Here is a 20,775-nt window from a genome sequence, read left to right as displayed (position 1 = left end):
AGAGGGCTGGAGCACCTCTCCTGTGAGGACAGGCTGAGAGAGTTGGGGTTATTCAGCCTGGAGAAGGCTCCAAGGACACCTTATAGCAGCCTGCCAGTACCTGAAGGGGCCTACAAGAAATCTGGAGAGGGACTGTTTACAAGGGCGTGGAGTGACAGGACAAGGGGTAATGGCCTTAAACTGAAGGAGATGATAGATTTAGATTAGATATTAGGAAGAAATTCTTCACTGTGAGGGTGGCGAGGCACTGGAACAGGTTGCCCAGAGAAGATGTGGATGCCCCATCCCTGGAAGTGTTCAAGGCCAGGTTGGATGGGGCTTTGGGCAACCTGGTCTAGTGGAGGGTGTTCCTGCCCATGGCAGGGGGTGTTGGAACTAGATGGTCTTTGAGGTCCCTTCCAACCCAAACCATTCTATGATATTGAAACTTCACTAGGGTTGCATGCAGCCTCATAAAATATCACTTGTTCAAACATGACTCCTGTATACAAAGATTTGGGGACCTCTCACCATTATCCTGTAGGAATACTTCTCTATTATCACCTTCTATTTTTACTAACAGGCAGGTGACTGTTTTTACTATTGGAGAGTTACAATATATCAGTTCTACACAAGGATGGGACTATGTGAATATACACTGGGGTCCCAATAACTAGTGAAAAACAAAACATTACTTATTTTTTTATCTCCCCAATATTTTCTTTTTTAATAAGTAATTTATTAATACCATTTCATGTAGATTTATTGAGAATCATGTAATGAGCAAATACAAATGAAAATAAATTTAAAGAAAGGTATAAAAATATTCATCGGAAATAAGCATGAAAACTATCACCATTGACCAGTTTTGTCATTTTTTGTTTTGCAGTTTGACCCACTTATGTCCACAGCCTTACAATGTGGTAAGCCATCACAGTGCTTCTGACGTCAGACGAGTTGTGAAGATGACAGCCAAAATTCTGGCCTCTAAGCCATCAGCCTGCTCTAGTGAAATCAAAGACAGCTTTGTATCCAGTTCTGAGCTCAGTAAGCAAAGAATTAGACCTTGAGGCTTTAAACTTTGATAACAGACTTGACAAAAATCATCAGGTTATTTCTGTGAAATAAATTCCGTAAACTTTTCTCCAAAATTATGTATAATCAGCCATTGCAAAACTGCTGGTGCATTAACTATTGGCAAAACTGTTCAGGTTGGTTGGAGGTTTTAGGGGAGCTTGTTATATATGAAAAACAGAATTGGAAATTACTGTTGCACTTGCTTCAGTCGAAGGAATCTAATAATTTTAAAGTGCCTACAGCTAAAACTAGGCATAGGACACTGAGTTCTGAGGTTGCAAAAGTCTGAAACAGAGTTAGTTGGGCCAGTGAAATACACATCCACACTGCTGGCTTTAAAGCAACCCCTCATTCTTTATTATAAAAATATCTGGCACTGCAGAAGAACCAACTGTGTAAGTGCTTAGCGAGGCTGAATAACCTTCATTCCATCACTTGGTTTCATGCAGGGGTATTATGTTATTGCTGCCCTCCCAAATCCTTATGAAAATAAGATGTTTATCAAGAAGACTTGTCTTGTAAGTAAAAATGATATTGCATTTATAAATTATATGTTACTTCAGAACACATGGGATTAATTCTCCCTGTCAGCCCAGGCTCTAGTCTTCATTCCCACACATGCCGCCGCAGCAATCATCTACCTTGCCTGTTGGCTCAGCTATGTCCAACTTGTCTTCAAATCTTCCTCTGCCCTCATTCATCTTTTTCCCATACTATCTGCAAGCTTCAGCTTCTTCAAAGCTATGTTTCTGCCAAACACTTTGCTTGCACTCTTTATCACTGTTCTATCATTCCTCTAATTCAATCCAAGTAATACAGCCACAGAACCACTTCCAGCACACCCTTCACTCTGATTTACATTCCACGTCCATCAGTTCTGAAATCTGACCCGAACTACAGCGATGCTTCCCTTTCTTTAAAGTTTCTCTTTAGAAGGCTCATATTTGAACTCTATCTTCTCAGAAATGTTGGCAAAATATAGGAACAAAAAAATGTCAATCAAATCTATAAAGCCTGACAAGACTGGGGAGTGTCACCATTCAGTCATTAATCCTTGTTAGAACTTTTTAGGAGTACACAGAGTGTAAGAATATTTCTTCTTTAAAGTGCTTCACATTCTTTCGTCAATATATGCTAGATAATCATTAAAAAGCCAATAGCAAATATTGCACAATGTGCACTGGTGCATTGACTTGTCTTGCATTTAATTAGTCAATTAGTTTTGCATGGATTACCTCGGTAATCTGAAACTACCTATTGCCACTAAGTAAAGCTAAAAGGAAATAGAAAACCAGCACATTACCTGGCAGAGAGCTGCTGTCCAAGACAATAATCTGAACTTGATAGATACGGAGCCTTTGTTCAGTTTGAACATTTAAAGACTCTTTGGAGACCTGATTGGCTGATTATCACACATGATGTTTGGATGGTTTATTTTGTGTGACCAATTGCCAAACCAACAAGCATCTCAAATTACTGAGCCGCAAGAGGTTATGGTGAAGCGCAACATTCAGAACACGGTCCCATAGAAAGGCATCCTAAGTCTATGAACATGACATTGTCTGTTTAGGGTTTCTTTCACAATTTCTTTGTCTGACATGTAGGATTTTTCCTTATCATCCTCTACATACACTCAAAAGTGCTACAGCCTTTAAAATGAGTGCTAATATCCGGGGACACCTGAACATAGTTCGTGCCTAATGCTACAGGAGTTCAGCAGGTACTGCAGTACTGGGTGTGAACCTGCCTTTTAAAACATATAGTTAAGATCAGCATTAATATGATTTTGTTTGACAAATTAAAAATGTAATAAAAATGCTCTAAAGATCATCAGCAGAAGCTTAAAAGCAAAATTGCAGGCACTCAATGTAGCTAACATGAAGTCTATTTTTTTCTCATTTGTACAAAATTGTCCAGCAATTAACAGTAAATATGCAATTAACTTAGACTTTTTTAGACTGCTCCACTTATAGGCATAGTAAAATACTGCATTACACTTTATAGAGTAATTAGAAACTACTTTGTATTAATAAGCAATGCTAGCCACTATATTATTTTAAAAGCTGTATTTTGCTGGCGATAATATACAATTTGTTTCAGAGCTCAAAAAATTATTTTCCATTATTTCGTAAATTTTACAAAAACTCACCATTTTTGTATAGGAATAAAATCAAAATACCCGCAGTACTGATGATAAAATAAATACATACATGAAAGGCAAGTTGTACCTTAGACCAGATCATAACTTCAGTCAAGAATTCGGAGCAAAATGCTTTTTGCAAGTTCACATCAAAAGCCCTTCCTTTTTAATTGCAAAAATGACGTTAACTATTTTGTTGGAGAAACAAACAAAAAGGTGTACGTGTCACTAGAATTGCTATTTTTCACCAGTCTCACACACCATACTTGCCTTGACCCAATAAATGCTGGAAGGGATGAAACTGCCTGGCCAAATGAAGCAGAAAAACATTCTGACGACTCAGGTTAAAAAAACTGAAACTTTTTCTTGTCCCAGATATTCACTGTAAAATGGGTATTAAAGCCTCAAAGCTCTTAGAAGTGCTCTGTTTGGGAATTTTAGGCAGTCTCTGGGACAAATCTTATGAGAAAACTGCTGTTACTTTCACTGCCCACCACTTTGAATATTCACAGGGAAAGAAGCCATTCTCTCAATGAATTTCTTAATTCATCTGAAAACTACGATGCTAACGATGATCTGCATTTCTGAGAACTGTGGGAACCTCACATGAAAAGCGAGATGAGTTCTAGCACTACTGGAAGCACACCCAATATGAGAGTTGCTTAAATGAAAAGACCAGCCCAATCATAAGAAAATATTATCATTTAATTGATCTCTGTACTCTCTAAAACTTTAATTTGAATCTGAAACGGTTCATTTGGGAAGGATGAAATATATCGGAGATAATACGTGGCAGTGATAGGCAAGCCCCTAATACCAAACTACGGGGAGGACGATTTGCAAGGGGTGTTCATCTTCAGCACCGAAGACAATGGCAGGAAGGGAATGTGTTTGCTGACACAAGCACATAAGAGGACAAAAAGGAAGTAAACATGGGTCGCTGGACTCTGACAGAGACCCTGCAGTGACAACAGTACTGCGTTTCCTATTATTGGAGAGAAATAGGAAGCAAGGCATTGTTCGTGCTGGATGCCCTCTGTTAGATTTTGACAACTTGTGTTTAGTCCCAGGTACAGGGACTTGTGTCAGCAAAGCCGCTCTCCCCCGCCGTGCCCTTCGGTGGCAGGCCCTTCCTTCCACAGGATCCCCATCCCACCCCGGGCAGGGGAAGAGAAAAATCACCTCTGGCCTCCAGATTTCTGCATCTGTGAAAAGCAGCCACAGAAAGAGGGATTAACAGCAGGTACCACTGCAATGTCCTGAGAAGGTGAGCCCGCAGCTGTCCTCTAGGGATGCTGACTGCATGGTCCACACAAGCGAGCACAGCGCAGCACCAACTTGGCATCACAGTGATGGACCATAGCTGCCTTTTGTCCATCCACTTCAGAGAGCAAACAGAAGGGCTTAAATCTGTGCCTACATTGAGGTTGATCTTCTAAATTCAGGGAACTGAGCATGAGGTAGAAGGTCAGAGCTAATGCCAAAGTGTGCTTCTGAGTGACAGAGCTAATTGGCACGGGGCATGCCACTGGCAGTCAGCTGTCCTGCGGTTCACTTCCAGCTTGAACTTGACAAAAATAAAAGGTAATACTGTCTTGGACCATTGTCTATAAAAACATATAGATATCAAGAGGGCTATTACTCAGCTCACCATATGAGACTAATCTGGCAGTGTATTTTGTGAATAATAATGGCAGTGGGTTTTTAAATATAATACAAATCCAGCTACACGAGAGCTCCTCTGAGATAGGTGCCTAGATGTAGATGCTTTACTGCACCTTGCTGCCCACTCACGCATAGGCATATACTTATCAAATTTAACCGTTCCTTCCTGGAAGAGAGCCAGACATCATAAAGAGGTTGAGGTTTTCTTCCCGGATCATGAGCTTAAACTGTTAAAATTGAAGTAAGTTCACCATAACCATTCAGTCTGGATGCCAATCAGAACTTCAGCTCACTAACATCTGTTTCAGAACAACGTCTGTTTATTAATAGACATTTTAAAAAATAATCTCTTTTGCACACAGCCAAGTGATATCAGTAATATTACAGCACATTTTTCCTTCAGTCACGATCCAAGGATGTAGGTTTTCTTGAAGGAATGGTTTACGTTAGCAGTGGCAATAGTACTTAAAGCTATATAGCAGTTTGTTCTAATAATGGAGGTTTGGTCACAAACTGTTTTCTGTTGGTGTGATTATTTTTTTTTTTTGTGCTCTAATCCCCTGCAAGACCTCAGATATTGGGTGACAATCTCTATTTCTCCTGTTTCTCCTACTAGTATATACTTCTAGCTTTTCACATTTTAGGGAAGATTTAAGATTGTAATAAAGCTCTGCAAGATATTCTTTGGCTTACACACGATTTGTGACTTTTTCTGATTTAAGGGGGGGGATTCATCACAGCAATATTTAGACATGAACAGTGCTGACATCTACATGTGATCTGGAGACCGAGGCTCCACTTATAGTCAATGGGCACAAATGAACTTCTGGGACATATCTCACTGACCTGTTTGAGACATCTAAGCTATAATGAAATGATACATGGCCTACAAGCGCCTATATCTCTCCATTACATAAAGTGAGTCTAGATATGTTGCTCAATTATAGACATCTGTGCTACTGAACTCTGCATCTGGATAAGCCCAGACCTATATGTTCATAATACAGTTTCTTCGTATTGCAGGGGACTGAAGATAATGATCCTAATAATGGGGTAGGTAGTAGGAGGAAGGTTTTCTTGTTTGTTTATTTAACTCTTATGAAATAAGAAAGTGAAAAATATATGTCCTCAATTCTAAAAATGTTCTTTCCGTCTTCTTTGAAAGAGCTTAACACAGCTTAACAGTATAGTGTTGAAATCTCAAATTTTGCAATCTTTTCTGTATTGCTGAGAAAAATATATTCAGTTTGGCTGAGTAATGGATCTCTGAAAAGCATGTGCTGCAATACCCATATTTTGTTGCTGTGTTTGTAAAATGTGCAACTTGGGAATGTTGCATTATGAACATTTTTGTGGTTATCATGTCTGCATAGAAGAAAATTTATGGTAGGTGCAGATAAACTATCTCGTGCTTTATGTACATACCAACTGATACTACCTTTTTTGAAAGCAAATCTTCAAGTCAAGTCTTATATAGCAAAAACGAATATCTGTCTTGTTAGACAAAAAACAGTGACAAATTTCTTATCTGCAATTTTAATTCACAATTTACTCAACTTAATCAGTGCATAAACGATCTAGTTAAAACTTAAAACAATGTTCAATGTCTTACGGAACAGCGTAGAGGGCAACTTACCTTATGTAAAGACTGGACAGTTGCCCAGAGCTGCAGAACTGGAGAGGCAGCATTTTTAGAGCCAATTTGTGACTGCACTGATTAAATTGCTAATAAGACATTAATTTTTATTATGCATAAATACTTTGTCTCATATTTTTCTGGAAATTTGTGAGACTGTATTTCATAATAGCCGAATATGTGGCATTCTAAAATCCTGTAAAAATGCCTAGTATTAAATACAATTTCTTGCAAATGTTGGAGTAGAGGCAGTGGAATATATTTTACTCAAGGCAACAAAATAGCTAGGGGTTTCTCTGATGATACAGATACCAAATATGCATCAGGGACTGCTCACAACTGACCAGAAAAACAGTAACTCTTTGCTAGAGAATCTAACAAGACTTTTTAAATAAGCTCAAGAATTCCATAGTAGATCCATTTGCAGGAAAAAAAAAGGCAATATTAATTTAAAACTATTCTCTATGAATTATTTAAAAAGTGTTAGCATTCAGGCCTGTATACATTCTGATAACTGCAGATGCACAAAAGCTTGAGTAATAAGATATGCCACAGGGTGTGACAGTACACAAGTTTGAGTGTGTTAGGTATGAAGAAAATGCAAATCTGAAAGGCATGTTGCACGTCACATTGCCCAACATTGTATGAACACGTAGCCTTTTGGGCTGGTTCCTGCCTGATTGTCCTGTAAGCGCTCTTTTGCAGTGGTTAGTATCAAGGGATAGTAAGGAGGGAATGGAGAAGACCATAAGGAACAGCAGGACCAGACAAAGTTGCTGTACCTGGGCAATGAGAAACACAGCGATTTCATCATTTGCCTCCAATTTCTCATTTGCCACCTGTACTTTAGCACTCATTGCAATGGCACTGCGATGACAATACATGCTCCCCCACCAGCCCCCGGGGCTGCCAGCCCTCCCCAGTGGCGACCACCGCTTCAGGCTGCTCCATGGGGAACACTCGCTGCCCTCCTCCACTCTTCCTCCCTAATCCTCCAACCTCAAAGGCTGCCGGTCTCTCCCTCCTTGCTCCAACAGCTCTAGTAACGCAAAAACATACCAGCATACAAAGTCCAAGGTAAGGAAAAACTAGTCTGTAACTGACTTAAGGCTTATTCACCACAAGACTGATATTTCATGTTTCCCCTGGTGCCTTGATTTCCCTTCAGTCGTCCTCACTATCTTGTATAAATGTATCTATATGATTATATAGATAATTGTACACAAAAGAAAAGAATGCGATATCTTCAAAATAATTAAGGCTACTCTATCAGGACAGAGTTAAGCCGTGATTATTTGATTATCACCTAATGCCTCAAATAAATGAGTATAAACTTGGCCACTAACATTCTTACTTTTTTAAAATACTGCAGTAGCTCATGAAAACAAAATATGTTCAAGTCACTAATATATGTTTGCAATTTTTCTCAGATCACTTTAAATTCTTATACCGAATCCCTTCCTTTGTCTTTCATAAATTATTTGTGGGAAAGTGTATTTTTTAGAGTAGAAAAATATCTTTTTCTAGTCAGATCAGATAATGTATGTGAGCCTAATTTGGTGAAACTGAGTGTATACGTGAGATTTACTGAGTGTTAGAGAATAAAGTGTTCTTCAGAAGGGAGATGATGCTGTGAGGACATCGCAAAACATAACTGAAAAGGAAAATAAGCTTGAATGGAGTGGTACTACTGCCTTTACTAGCATCTTAATTTTTAATGGTATACGTCTTGTGAAAGCCTGTAACTCTTAGCTTTAACTTAGCAAATCTTTGTAGTTCCATAATTATTATGTTAAGCAAAAAATATGTTTCCAGACTGTAAGAAAATGCAAGACGGTCTCCAAATTGAAAGTTTATGATTTACTTACATATATATAAATTGCTAAATATGTGTTATATTTGTTGGAGGTACACTCAGCTTTTCAGTCAAATTTGGACCATGATTAAGGGAGGCATTTAAAACTAGTAAGCAATAAATAGAGGTGTACGTTATAGTGAGAACATGACAGTTGTACTTGGGTATATATTACTTCAACATATAAGCATAGTGATAAAAATATTCAGCAATTGATGAAGTAATTTTGTTAAAAGATAAGAAGGAGATATAACCCATCGTGATTAAAGGGTGTAGTACAATGTCTTTTCACTTTGCCTAGAGGGGCAGCTGTGCTGGCAGAAGCTTTCACCCCGGAGGGATCAACTCTTGGCTGTAGTTTCTACCAAGGTAAAGCAGGTTTATTTTTATGGGCAGAAATTCACACAAATCCTGCCAACTGAGGCTCCTCAAGAGACAGATAAATTTTATGCAACTCCCAACTGGCCTGAATACTGCAACAGCAGCACCTTTCCCTTACAGCTTGCTTCTCTTTTTTGCTCTCTGGACTAATCAGCTTCTTTCAAGCCACCTTTCAATGTCTATTTGAGATAAATACAATGCTTTTTAGCTACCACAGGTAAAAGATTCAGATCAATGTACAGGTTCACTGTAGCTCTACAGCAGCTATTTTGTGCATGTGTGTGTTTTTAAAGATGGTAACCCTAGCAGTAACATAAACAGCCTCTCAAAAATCAGCCCGTGCTCCACAAGAGAACTGCTCAATCTGCTCTAGTCCTTATGCTGCTGCACTTCAGGATTGAAATTAAAGCCAGTGCTCCAACAGTACCGTGCACTCCCTCCGCTTTGAGGCACAGAGGGGTTTTTTTTAGGTAGCTCACACTACTGCGGCTTTCCTCAAAAGCAGGACAGAAAATGAGTCAGTGCATTGCTGGAGTGCCCAAGAATTAAAGCCCAGCAGCCTGACAGCTAATATCATGTACCTTTCCTTCTTTCTCTACCTTCAAGACATTGCATCTTCTCATTGCTGTCACCAGCCTTCCTACTTCTGCTTAAAGAATCACTGCAACACCTTCCAAGACAAGAAATTACCAATTCTCTGGAGGGGAAAAAAAAAAAAAAAGGAAGAAATCAAAAAACATCTCATATAAACTCTTCTCTTTAGGAGAAGTGATAGTCTCTTGTGGTTCCCGTTTACAGCAGAAAGTAGGCAGCCCATTTCTATCCTCAGCAGGGCCCAGATAAACAATTCTACCAAATGAAGAAATAAACAGATTCCCTCTGGCAAGGTCAAGGGAGCAGATGAAAATGACCCTAGGAGCACAAGTTCAACCAAATACAAAAGGTCCTGTGCTCAGTGGGGTTTGGTTAAATAATTCAGGTCCAATCTTTTAGGAATACAAGTACAAACCATCCCTTCTCAATGGGGTAACAGAAACAAACACACAAAGTTAATGAACCCAGCAGGGATTGACCAAACAGTTCAGACTCCCCTTTGGAGCAGTGAGAATAGTTATGAAGCAAACAACCTTAGCCACTTGGCACTGGAAAACAGAACCTGCTCTGCTTTGGTTGGATGAGTAAAAACTTCCTTGATTACAGGAGTCCTTAATTCTTTAGGAGGCTAAATTTACTATTAAACGCTGACTAAAGAGTCATCCGTTCAGTTCTGACAGTTCATGCGCTAAGTTGAAGCAACGGCAGTGAAATGTCTTCTCCAAGCATTCGATCCCTTAGTTTTCTTATTGGGTCCAGAATCCACATCTCCACACGCACCTGTACTGCCAACGTGCAAGGTTGCTCCTTCAGACCCATGCTTTGTTTCACACTGTTCTCCTTGCATGAAACACTCTTCCTTTTTAATCCGTCAGTATCCACTATTGCTTCTATGCATCTAGTCACAGAAGCATTCAAAAGGAATCAAAAGGATCTTATGGAAAATACGTCCACATGTATGTACGGTACTCATGGCAGATCAATATAGGCTGAAAATACCATACTGCAACTGTTGCACTTCCTGAAACATCAAATCAATATACCTGCACTTCCTCCAGTGCTTTCTTCTTTTCCCCACTTCATCTCCTAGCATGCAGCGTTTCATATTTCTTCCTATTTTTTGTCTCACCTTGTGTGCTTCTATATATACATACAATTATTTCTGTTAGAAAAGTATCTCCTCACTTCTGTATATACAGTTGTCATAATAAGAAGCAAGTAGATGCTTCCTTGAGACTACACTAGAATGCAAGATTCTCTGTATCTGCTGTTCAAAGTACTTACAAGGCTGTTCAGCATACAGTTATAACTTCTGATTGCATCCTCTATGAGTGCTAGTTAGAAGAGAGGATTGATTTAAAAGTAGGATTTAAGCTTCAGTTATTAAGAGAGAACTACTTACCCAGGATCCAGTAACACTGAAAGTAAAGATCCTAATTTAAGTGGCTAATTTAGGTTTTACAAAACTGTTGTGCTGCATACAAAAAATGTTGCATTTATACACCTGGGATATAACTGGTAAATGAGGGAAGAGGAAAAAAAAAAAAAGAGAGAGAGAGAGAGAAAGAAAAAAAATTGTAACTACCTTATTAAGTTCAAAAACATATTCTGGATCCTGAATAAAGTATCATTCAGTAGTCTGTAAGAATCCTATTCTAATAGACTAGCAATTTAAGTATAACAATTTAAAAGTAAGCTTTGACATGGCAACTATATCAGCTTTGCTAATTTTTGAGGAAAAAGGTACCAGGAAAAAAAAAAGAAATCATGGTCTTATAGCTAAAACACATTTGCAGTGAGAACAATACAATTTAAGCCATCATTTTAGATATGCAATATTTCAGCAATGCTAAAGTATATCCAAAAATGCAAGCTGATTATCTAGTTAAGCAAGAACATATTGTTTCATTAACACCTTTCTATGCTATCACATTCAGAAGAACCTATTTTAATCATGGAAAGGACAGGCTTTCGTATCCTATTATATTATAAATACAATATATTTTCCAGGTTGCATAAAACAATCAGCTTTATGATTAAGCATAGAGGTGGAAGTCACTTTTTTTTTTTAATCACAGAAGTAATTCTCAGCTGGAAACCATCAACTGGATGAAGACTCCTGTATGCATTTGGGTGCTACTGGACACAGCCATGCACACATGACATTGGCATTTCACATGTCGGAGCTCTTTTTTCATGGCACGCTGAGAGGGAGTCGCTTGTGCACATGCAGATCAACTTAACAAACACGTTAACAGGCTGGCATGGGGCTTCCTGGTGCTGTACAAGCCAGGAACAGTAAGTCAGGAACAATCCCCTTTTTCCCCACCCACTCCTAAAGCACCTGAACAAATCCATACTGCAGAGTCCACGTTGGCTCCCACTGAGGTCACAGGCCATCATTACTCCAGTAAATCTACAGGATATTTCTAGCCTTTATTTAATTTTACAGTGGTAAGTGTAATGGTTTTGAATGTGTCTTACATTATTTGCAAAGTACTTCTGTAATTCAGGACATTCTCAGCCACCAGGCTAAGCAATCACTATAAAACTCCACACTTGTCTTCTGTCTTCAAGGCTGCAATATTCACATTTGAGAATTGTATTGCTCAACTGTTAATTTTTTTCTCATATCATATTTCATATTCATTTGTTATTAACATCTTCTCTGACAGATACACTGGTATACACAACAGCACTGCCAAGAGTTCACACCCACTTAGTGATCAGACAACACAACTATTTATGAACAACAAAAACCTTGCTATGACCTACAATTAGCACAGAAAAATAATAAAAGTAAATGTCAACATTCTCTCTACTCCTTTCCCAAAAATAAAAAATAAAATAAAATAAATCTGAAGACAACTAAAACCCACTCTGACTGAAAATATGACGCATTATTCCACTTCTGCTAGCTTGAAGATATTTGCCTCTGTGGAATTCCTCAAAATAATAATATTTCCTCAGGTTAATGTCTCCCTTCCTTCTGCTGTTTTCACCTTCTACATTTGTCATTCTTCTAAGGCTACATTTTTTCTTTACCCTAATCATAACACCTGAAAGGCAAAATTAAAAAACAGAAGGGTAAAGAATGTAAATATTTGTAACTCTGAAGATAAAAATAGCATGACAAAACACAAATACTGGTTACAATGGAGGAGCATCATCTATGCCATATAAAAGCTGTCCTACAAGTGAGCATGTCTCTGACAGTTTCCAGTTTTAGTGTGGAAAATCCAGTATGCCAGTAGGATGAGCAGAGCAGAATAGTAACTTGATATTTTACTTTGAGTATTTTTATTCTAATAAATGAGGAGAGGGAAAATGCTCTCACAGAAAAGAAAGATGGGAAGAGAAGGATGGAGAAGATGGACACATGAAAGTATTTACTTGGAAATATCATTGAGAAATCATTCTGGTAATCATTACGAGAAATAATTTCCATTTAAACTAATCAGGCAAGTCAAAGCAAGTGATTCAAAAGACTGAGTCTTAAGAAGCAGTCTAAAGAGTCTCTTCAGCCATTATTGTGTGTAAACTACAAGTAACCCCTTTTAACCCAGTGGAACTGCACAAGAGGAAGAGAGATCAAATTTGGACCTGGAGTCACAGAAACCAAGGAAATGCCAATCAAACAACACTGACATATTCTTTGACTGAGAGAAAACACTACAGTGCTTTTAGTTCTCCATTTTAAATGCCCTCCCTGGATTTCTCTACCTTATGTGAGTTTGTCCCTTGTATTCATTAGATTTGCTTATAAACCTCTTTCACTACTCTAATATAGCTAAAACTGAAACATGCCATGCATGGCACTCATAATGTTCTAGCGTCGTTATGTATGAATGAGGAAATAAGCTAAATTGAAATAAAGCACCATCATATCCAGCATAACTACATCAAAACATCTCTTTTTGGATAACTACATCATAAAAACATGAGAACAAAAACTACCTTATGCCTCTAGCCAACATAATTATATCCGCACAAGAACAAGAAAACAGGTTCTCCTTTTTTCCTATTCTTCACAAATACAATGCATACTTCATGCTTTGTAAGTACAGGCTATTATGGCGTATTCTTTTCTACCTATTTTCCTTAAATATACAACCTAGAGGTCTCAAAACACGCAAGCTTTTTTCACTCCTTGCTAATATCTGGTGTTGTGGCTTCTAATCACGGGCTATTGAGTCCCCTGATTCACCTTTTGTGGTGCTGGTGAGAAGAAGGGAAAGAGGCTGCCTAATGGAAGACTGGGAGTTAGGACCCCTGTGTGACACAATGAGCAGAGATCTTATAAATTCCTCAGGGCAGAAAGGAAGCCTTTGGTTTAACACCATATACAAATTATTATAAAGATGTACATCTTGAAAAAGGGTTTGGTAATGGGATAATAGGCCCATTGCCTTCTTCAGCTTCCAGCACTGATGTCCCTCCACGGTCTATTATCTTCTCTCCACCTGGTCCCAGATGCAACCCCCTTGTTCAGGCAGCTTGAGTCTCTGTCCTAGGCATGTTTTTTCTGTCTCTGAAACCAGTCTTCAGTTCCAGTTTGTAGTTTATAGATCAGCAATTTCCGTTTCTAACATCATCAGGAGGCATTGCTGAGAACACAGGGTTCAGCACCTAGTTTCAGACCCGAAGCCATCCCTGGCAGAGCATGCAAAAGCAGTTAACTTGTAGAAAAGATTTGTTCAGTGGAGAGTGTACTCAGCAAAGCCAGAATTGTCAAGGAATTTAACACGTAAAATTCCAATTGTTAAGAAATCAGACACCTACGTTCCCGTGGGGAGCTTATTTGCATTATTAAGTTGTTCTTTTTTCTTTCTTTTTTGAACCTGCCCTGAGGGTTATATTAAGAATGCAAACTATAGGGGCTCAATTTAGTAATCGCAACTCCTATGGCATTTTAATTCAATAGCATGGCAAACTGTTGAGACGTCCTACATTTTAAGGTTTCCAATTTCCATCTCTCAATAAGGTCAGCAGAGAAAAGCAGCTATGTCTTTCAGAAGCCAAGTTGTTATAGTTGGTAGTTTGAACATAGCCCTGTGTCGCTTCAAAAATTCTAACCTTCACGACCAAATATTTATATCATTATCCCAGAGATCTGAAAAAAAATGCCACAAAGTACTTTATTTCTAATGTTAAAAACCCCACTCTGATACAATCGATTTCAAAAACATATAGTGAAAGTGAACACATTTCTCTATCTGCAATACTAATTAAATACATTACAGTAGGTACTGATTTTGTTTAAAAAAAATCAAATATGCATTTTGCACATATGCTTTTGCCATTTTTGTCTGCACAGAAATGGCAAGCCCTTTTCGTTTATTTCTTCGCATTTTTAGTACTGTAAAATACACAATTGTTCTCAGCATTTCTTGAATTCAGAAAACAAGCACTGAGAAGTACAAGTCTGAAGTTGATACTATGAGTTCGAAATTAATGGAAAAGACAAAATGAGATTACATCTTTTTTTGTCTCCTTTTTGCTTGTACCATGGACTGCAAGAGTGTCTAAGTGATGAGTGGCAAGCATGAATGCTAAAATCTTAATTAATCTATTTCTATGAAAAAAAATTAAAAATTATATCTTTTGGGATGATGTAGTGCTGTTTTGTGACTGATTTTGCTAATTTCTATTGCACAGGACACATGCAAAAGACAACATACATCGTTGCACTGTCATTACCACCACTGTAGTGACAGCAAATGGCTTAAGTTCTTTAATGCCAAACCCATTTTGAACACCATTACAACTCTTTGTCATGTGTGCTATCCCTAAGTGCCAGACTTGGGAGTTTGCTGTCCCTGAGGCCGTATGATGAGATGGGCATGACACAACGGACATGCCCGAAGCTGCAGCAGGGGTCTGCTAGCAGGTGTGGGAAGAGGAGCTATTCTAAACAACCAGAACTTTTAAAAATAGATAAAGATAAGAAAAGCTATGAAATACAGGAGGTGTTCTGAGCTGTCTTCTGTGCAACATGCTTTCTGGATGTTCCCACAGCACCTTGATCATAACCTACAGCTGAGTCATCCATTGGAAAACCTTAAAGAGAGATAAAAGTGAAATAACTACCAAGTTTGCTGTCAAAACAACTGGAAAATGTTCTTTGGGGGATACAAATGTTCAGACTAGAAGAAAGCAAACGCTGTTTAAACAGTCCTGCACATATGGGCAACTCCAGTCTGCGGAGTTTTATGCTTTGACAATTAAAATCAAATGCTGTCATTATCTTTCATAGTAACTATAGGAAAAGAATGTCAAATCCACCCATTCTGAAATATTCCACCTTCTACAATGTTCAGGCTTTCTGCAGTTTGTCAATAGGTGACTTAAAAGTACAAGTTTCCTACAGTCTAAAGTTATTAGTCAATTCTATATGATTTACTTTATTATTGAGAGCACAGCTTTCTTGTTGGGTGGAACTGAAATACATTCAATACTTCATATTCAATAATCATGACACCAAGTTAAAAGAAAATGCATCTACAGCTAAATTAAAAAAAAAAAATATCAGGCTTAAGTTTGTTCTCTAGTGCTCCCTGATTTTGTGAATTAACACTAATTCCATTTCTTAAGATCTTAAGTCTTGCAACCACAAAGGAAAAGAGTATATCATGCTAAGGCTCCATTCTTTTCCATTAATTTTCCTCCTTCATTTTTGGGAACTTTTTTAATTGCCCTAGTTATGTTAATATCCTTTTGGAAATGCTTATTCAATTTTTATCAGCAAATGCTCTTAATGCACACCTCTGATTACACCGTACTGCAAGAGTCATGAGACAGGAAAGCACCATGTCCTGAAAATAAAAAATTATTAGCATGTAACTCGGGGCTTAACCTTGAAGATAACAAATAAAGGAACTACTTAAAGACACTGCATAAACTAAAATTAAAAATATAATCCACAAAAGAAGGAGCTGCTGCTGATGAATCACCCCCAGACACAAATATTATGAATTAAAAATCTTGAGATTGCAAGGAAAAAAACCAAACAGACTCTGCCTATTTTGTCAGCCATCATGACCTGGTTAGCTAGACATTTGCTCTTCAATAAAAGCCTAACATTATTTTGATTGCTTGACTATAAGACCAAGAGCTATAAGAAATATCGGAAATATGTAATAGATTGTAAAGCCAGAGTTCCCCAGTCAGTTTGTCCAACATCCTCTATTCCTAAAGTCATGGAATATTATCTCCTTACTCCTATATCCGAATTACTTTTGTTTGGATTCTGCAAACTTTTCTTCAAATGTTCCAGGATTCACAATAACATTATGAAAGTTGGCAGAACAGCTCACAAATGCACGCAAGTCAAGGAATGCAGGTTTGGACTGAGATCCATATGCGGGACGCAGCCTGTTTCTCACTTTCATTTGACACATAAAACAGTTGGTCAATGAGGTCGTATTTTCCCTTCTAACCTCCTCCTTGGTGCTGTGCAAACATTAGGCCATATATATTACATTAACAGATGTAGAAACTTGTAACGTTCTCTATCAATGATTAACAACTATGACCTAACCCTTTTTTAAGAAAAATCAAAAGCGAATTACATTTTCATAATCATGTCAGCCTTGAAACATAAAATTCATCTAACAACAGATTATTAGTGCAGCCAAGAACATTCTTCTTTTCTTGATCCTTGCATAAGAAAATGGACAACTTTAACTCTGGCAAATGGTGTAAGGAATATAATTAATTGAGAATTATATTCAGACACCATTTTTGTTAAAGGAAACATCTACTCCAGAAAAATTCAAACCTTCACAAACATCCTGTGATGTTGCAATAGGAAAAAAAAAACCAAAACAGGTGAGCAGTAGTCTCTTTTCTGGAACTGGAGGGGGCCCAAAAATAACCAGAGTTACTGGAAACACAACCACCTGCTCATCGTAAAAAAAGGACAAGATAATTTACTTAAGAAACAAAGGATACCGAAGAGGGTATTTTTTTCTAAAATGTAGAAAAACAATGGGTACCAGAAGTATATTTACAGATATGTATAAATATATATTTTTTCTTTATATAGATGGAAGAGTAACGAAGGAAAATGTTTTAAAAAGCATTAGCTTGTGATTCAAGACGTGCTCTTTCCTCTTCCTTAACTTGCCTGTCCGTAAATAATAGCACCTCCTTTAAGGCTGCCCACAGGATCTCCTGCCTCCATAAAACTCGGATTCTAGAAAGAGGATTTCACCATAGCAAGAGCTGAGTGAGCTTAAATCCAACATATACCCCAGAGAAGTGACAGATGGAATTAGGTTAAAGACCTGGAAGGATACTTTTTTATATACTAATAATGATGCATTCATTTACACCAAAAATTGCTCTCCCACCTCTCTTCACTACAGCTGCAGAGCCACAATGTTTAACTACGCTCTGTGGCTTTGATATTTCCCTTTGTAATATTGCAAAGTCTCCCCCAAAAGTTTATATCTACTGGTCCTTCATCACTTCACATCTAAAATACCTGTTCAGATAGTGTATCAGTACATAATCCAAAGAGTTTTCCTATCCATAAAACGTGTAAATTTAGTTTTCTGCCATCCATGAAGACCTTCCATGAAGACCACAGTTGATATTTAGGCTATTCTACAACTTCATCACATAAATAAAAAAAAAAAAAAAAAAGCTGACTTCTTCAACCAAAATCACTTATTGCTGCCATAAAAGAAAATCCATAACCTCCAGCCACTGCTTGCCTATTCCAAATGAATAGCTGTTTTGCTCTCAAGACACTTACATTGTAACCATGCTGCAAACTAAGCTAGGTGGGCTGTTACAGATACATGGCGTTACAGTTCTATAATAAATTGCACAAATAATAGAAATATCTGGAGTATAATTTCTTCTCTGAATTTATTCCACCATGCGGAAGGAGTACATATTTGGCACTCATTCTCAAGTATGATATTCAAAGTTAGCAGACAAGAATGGAAGGAGAGAGGAGAGAGCTGTCTTTAAAAAATAAGAAGGGAATCACTTATACATTATTTCCAGATTTAATACTTGTACATAAAAGCATTTACCACTTTTATTGAACTATTTGTCAGTTTTCTGCTTCCTTTAAATATCAGTCTATCTCCCTCTGTCTTGAAGACTAACTTTCATATCATGATTCATCTAGACAGAGCTGAGGCAATATTTTGTTGGCTCGATTGGTGTGCTAAGTTTATGGCCCCATTCCTGCAATGGAAGCTGCAAGCACCTATTTCATTACTATTTGATAAGTAACTTGAGAGCCACAGATGGATGTCACTATGGAAACACGAGTGATGATTATAGAGACCAATGAAACAAGAATGGATGCCTCCACAAGGCATCAGCTTCCTTCAGCTTCTTTCTTTTTCGCAAAACAGCTTTCAGTAATTATTGCAGTAAGACTCCTTTGCTGAAAGCTCAGGCTGGCATCTGAAAAAAAACAGCTATCTCTAAATATTATTCTTTTTTTTCAGTTTGTTTTTGTGTCCACATGACTGGAAAAACAGTGGAGAACCTGTGTCAGTTCTGCGTCCCTGAAGGACTGGGAGGTAACGAGCTCTCCCAGAAGTACCAGGGAACACTCTGGTCTCTGAAATGTGAACGGGGCAACTTCTCAGGCTCTTCTGAGATTGCTTCAGTGTCTTGTAGGACCACAAACCCAGGGCACAGGGGTCTCCATCTGCCCACGGAACCCCTGTTCTTTTGGGATGATTGCCCCCACCAGGGAGACTCTTAGACCATTCCCTTCAAGGACCAAGAGTCCACTGTGTGCTAGCAGAGGTCAAGAGAATGATGGAGGAGGAGTATTTTCCCGGCTCTGACACCAGTTACACCAGGAGCTCAGTACACAACTACTAACTAAAGCCAGGAATGTTTGCAGATAATAATGCCAGCATTGTCGGGCTCTGAGCAGCCCAGAGCAGGGCAACTCGTGCTGCAGCTGGCATGGTGCAGCAGAGGGTCCATCCAGACCCACCTTCCCCAAGGTCAACCCGACCACAGAGCTATGACATCAGAGCTTCTTGCAGGCCCGTTTCTGATGACGGCAAGCGCGGCAGCACGGGTTTTGCTTCGCTGCTGTTGCCGCCGCGGCTCCCCGCCCACATTTACCAGCGGCGCTGCCCCCCGGGGCGGGGGCGCCTCGGACCGCGGCTCCGCTCGGGGCGGGCGGTGCCGCAGCGCCCGGCGATGCGGCGGGAGGCGGCCTCAGCGCCCCGGCTCGCCGCCCCGGGGGGATGCGCGCAGCGGCGCGGGGGCGGGATCGCGCCGCGGCCCCCCCCCCCCCCCCGAAGCTGCGGCCTCGGCCCGGCCCCGCTGCCCGCCTCCCTGCCCCGCTGTCCGAGCCGGGCGCCTGCACGGCAGTGGGGCATGGCTCGCTGCAGGGCCGGCGGGGCGTGCGGCGTCTCCCTGCAGTGGCTGCTTTGGTACCGGGGGGCAGCGCCCGCGGGGACGCGGCGGCTGCGCCCCACACGGCGTCCGTCCGTCCATCCATCCATCCATCTATCCATCCATCTATCCATCCATCCCTGCGTGGGCGGCGGTTCGTGTGTGCGTGTGACTGACAGTGCGGCGCGCACAGCGCGGGGGCAGCCGCCCTCACGCTGCCAGCCGGGGGCCACGCCGGCGCGCCCCGGCTGCGGCAGCCCCTTCTCCGTCCCCCGGAGCCCTCCCCGGCGGGGGCGACCTCAGCGGCCTCGCTGCTCCTCCTCCTCCCTCCTAGCGGGTAGGTTACGTTACCTGGTCTCTAGCTCGGGCTGGATCTAATCCCGCGGCCGCCGCCGGCTCCTTTCCCTGCCGCGGGGGTGAGTGGGGTAATTAATTTATTTATTTCCCATGAGGTGTCCTCGGCAGCAGAGCAGCGGCGGGAGAGCCCGGGCCGGGCGGCAGAGAGGGAGGCCCGGGTGCTGCTGCGGGGCCGACGGGGCGCCGCTGTCCCGGGGGTGCTGCCGGGGAGCGGCCGAGGCGCTTCAGCACCGGCGCGGGGGGGCGGGGGCTGCGGAGGAGACGCCTCCCGGGCTGCCCAACCCGGCTCCGCGGGGCCGGCGGGGGCGCGGCGCCCGGCCCGGGGAGATGGAGCCAGCGCGGGAGGTGGGACGCGCCGCGCCGGGCTACGGCGGGGGGCGCGGGCGGTCCGGCGGGCGGGAGGCACCGGGCCACCGCGCCCGCCGGGGCGAGGCGTGAGCCCTCCCCGCCTGCGGCTCTCCCCGCCTACCTGCCCGCCCGGGGCCGCCGCCGCGGGTCCGAGCGCGGAGCCCCCCTCGCTCGGAGGCGCGGCCGGGGCAGCGTGCGCTCCCCGGGGAGGAGAAGGGCGCGGAGAGCCCCACCGGCCGCCTGTCGCGGTCTTCCCCTCGCTTCTGGCAGCACAAGACGTGTCCACCCGTCCACCCCCGGCCCCACCCCGCTCTCCTCCTCTTCAGCACTGAGGGTGCCAAGTATTTCACATTATAA

At 40.9% G+C, this 20,775-nt stretch overlaps 1 protein-coding gene across 2 annotated transcripts in view; it reads right to left on the bottom strand.

Annotated features, from left to right (window-relative positions):
* Nucleotides 1–20,316, bottom strand: part of SLC16A7 (solute carrier family 16 member 7) — an 82,771-nt gene extending 62,455 nt beyond the window's left edge. Inside the window, exon 1 of one of the 2 annotated variants that reach the window (XM_054842103.1) lies at nucleotides 20,065–20,316. The gene's annotated coding sequence lies outside the window, so the exon portion shown is untranslated. Of the gene's footprint in view, nucleotides 1–2,359; nucleotides 2,383–20,064 lie in introns of those variants that run through there. The other variant, XM_054842112.1, reaches the window with a different exon arrangement.
* Between the last annotated feature and the right edge of the window lie 459 nt (nucleotides 20,317–20,775).

This window comes from Grus americana, chromosome 1 (assembly GCF_028858705.1).
Source record: "Grus americana isolate bGruAme1 chromosome 1, bGruAme1.mat, whole genome shotgun sequence".
Classification (NCBI taxonomy): Eukaryota; Metazoa; Chordata; class Aves; order Gruiformes; family Gruidae; genus Grus; species Grus americana.
This window is presented reverse-complemented; position numbering and strand designations above follow the sequence as displayed.